This window comes from Vanessa atalanta, chromosome 30, assembly GCF_905147765.1.
Source record: "Vanessa atalanta chromosome 30, ilVanAtal1.2, whole genome shotgun sequence".
Lineage (NCBI taxonomy): Eukaryota > Metazoa > Arthropoda > Insecta > Lepidoptera > Nymphalidae > Vanessa > Vanessa atalanta.
In genome coordinates, this window is record NC_061900.1 from 10,806 (window position 1) to 13,305 (window position 2,500).

Sequence of the window (2,500 nt, forward strand, 5' to 3'; positions counted from 1 at the left end):
CAGCCGGCCCTCAGACAGGAGTGGTCCTGGATGTTTCTCCACGGACCGCAATGTGCGTTCGAAATGTCGATGTTCAAATGTGTCCTGCAGTTCACACTATGACGCGCAGTTAACTGCGTTCTTCATCGACCCGCGAGCCAAGTGATCCACCGTCCAGGGTAATGGTTTTTAATTTGTTTTATTTTTATAATTTCTACGATCACTCGAACGATTCTATACGCCAGTGATATGAGTTTATTTTTTTTTTATTTTTATTTTTTTTTTTGTTTTTTTCTCTTATTTTTAGTATACAGAGAAAAATTCAAAAAATTAAAAAAAAAAAAAAAAAAAAAGTTAAAAAAAAAAAAAAGTACAAAAAAAAAAAAAAAGAAATATACATTTTATTTGAAGATGACGATGTGCGTTAACACATCGTACTTTCCTCGAAATCGACATCGAAAAATATCAGAATAGGACGCGTTACACGACTCTGGACTCTGACTCGGACACACTGCTGTGTGAGAGAGAGAGAGTGAGAATCGCGTCCTCGCATCGAAACGACACATTCCGAACGTCGATATTTGTGTTTTAGAATTTTATTATCGTTCATTATCGCACTCTTTCGAGATTGATAATTTACGTTAATGATCCTTCCGCAGGTTCCCCTACGGAAACCTTGTTACGACTTTTACTTCCTCTAAATGATCAAGTTTGGTCAACTTCCCAGCAACGCCGACGGCCGTGAAGCCACCGCGTGTCGGTCCGAAGACCTCACTAAATCATTCAATCGGTAGTAGCGACGGGCGGTGTGTACAAAGGGCAGGGACGTAATCAACGCGAGCTTATGACTCGCGCTTACTAGGAATTCCTCGTTTATGGGGGATAATTGCAAACCCCAATCCCCAGCACGAAGGAGTTTCAACGGGTTGCCCGGGCCTCTAGGCCAGGGAGAACATGCTGATTCCTTCAGTGTAGCGCGCGTGCGGCCCAGGACATCTAAGGGCATCACAGACCTGTTATTGCTCAATCTCGTGCGGCTCGAAGCCGCCGGTCCCTCTAAGAAGAATTTTAATACGCCGCCAGTGAGTTGCTCGACCGAAATCGAGCACACCTAAATGACGACGCCTATTTAGCAGGCTAGAGTCTCGTTCGTTACCGGAATTAACCAGACAAATCGCTCCACCAACTAAGAACGGCCATGCACCACCACCCACCGAATCAAGAAAGAGCTATTAATCTGTCAATCCTTCCGGTGTCCGGGCCTGGTGAGATTTCCCGTGTTGAGTCAAATTAAGCCGCAGGCTCCACTCCTGGTGGTGCCCTTCCGTCAATTCCTTTAAGTTTCAGCTTTGCAACCATACTCCCCCCGGAGTCCAAAATCTTTGGTTTCCCGGAAGCTGCCCGCCGAGCCATTGTAGTAACGTCGGCGGATCGCTAGATGACATATTTACGGTTAGAACTAGGGCGGTATCTAATCGCCTTCGAACCTCTAACTTTCGTTCTTGATTGATGAAAACACCTTTGGCAAATGCTTTCGCTGATGTTCGTCTTGCGACGATCCAAGAATTTCACCTCTAACGTCGCAATACGAATGCCCCCAGTTATCCCTATTAATCATTACCTCGGAGTTCTGAAAACCAACAAAATAGAACCGAGATCATATTCTATTATTCCATGCACGAAATATTCAAGCGGCATTTTGAGCCCGCTTTGAGCACTCTAATTTGTTCAAAGTAAAATTGTCGGCCCATCTCGACACTCACTGAAGAGCACCGCGATAGGATTTTGATATTGAACCGGCGTTTTACCGCCGGCTCACCGACGATATGCTCCGCAGACGTGTCAGTATCACCGCGGATGCGGTGCACCGACAGCGCGGCGCACAAATGCAACTACGAGCTTTTTAACCGCAACAATTTTAGTATACGCTATTGGAGCTGGAATTACCGCGGCTGCTGGCACCAGACTTGCCCTCCAATTGTTCCTCGTTAAAATATTTAAAGTGTACTCATTCCGATTACGAGGCCTCGAAAGAGTCCCGTATCGTTATTTTTCGTCACTACCTCCCCGTGCCGGGAGTGGGTAATTTGCGCGCCTGCTGCCTTCCTTGGATGTGGTAGCCGTTTCTCAGGCTCCCTCTCCGGAATCGAACCCTGATTCCCCGTTACCCGTGACAACCATGGTAGTCGCAGAAACTACCATCGAAAGTTGATAAGGCAGACATTTGAAAGATGCGTCGCCGGTACTGGACCATGCGATCGGCAAAAGTTATCCAGATTCATCAAAATTAACGACTTCGGACGAGACGCCCTCCGTCGATTGGTTTTGATCTAATAAAAGCACTCATCCCATCACTGGTCAGAGTTCTGATTGCATGTATTAGCTCTAGAATTACCACAGTTATCCAAGTAACTGAGTAAGATCTAAGGAACCAAAACTGATATATTGAGCCATTCGCGGTATCGCCTTAATACGGCTTGCACTGAGACATGCATGGCTTAATCTTTGAGACAAGCATATA

At 45.8% G+C, this 2,500-nt stretch overlaps 2 non-coding genes across 2 annotated transcripts in view; both read right to left on the minus strand.

The window, feature by feature from the left end:
• Positions 1 to 4: 4 nt before the first annotated feature.
• LOC125075446 lies at positions 5 to 161 on the minus strand. The gene has a single exon (XR_007120213.1). It is a non-coding gene; the product is annotated as a 5.8S ribosomal RNA (ribosomal RNA).
• Positions 162 to 621: 460 nt separating this feature from the next.
• The window catches only part of LOC125075438, a 1,903-nt gene continuing 24 nt past the window's right edge, over positions 622 to 2,500 (minus strand). Inside the window, exon 1 of the ribosomal RNA XR_007120205.1 lies at positions 622 to 2,500. This exon is cut by the window's right edge and continues 24 nt beyond it. This is a non-coding gene — a ribosomal RNA (small subunit ribosomal RNA).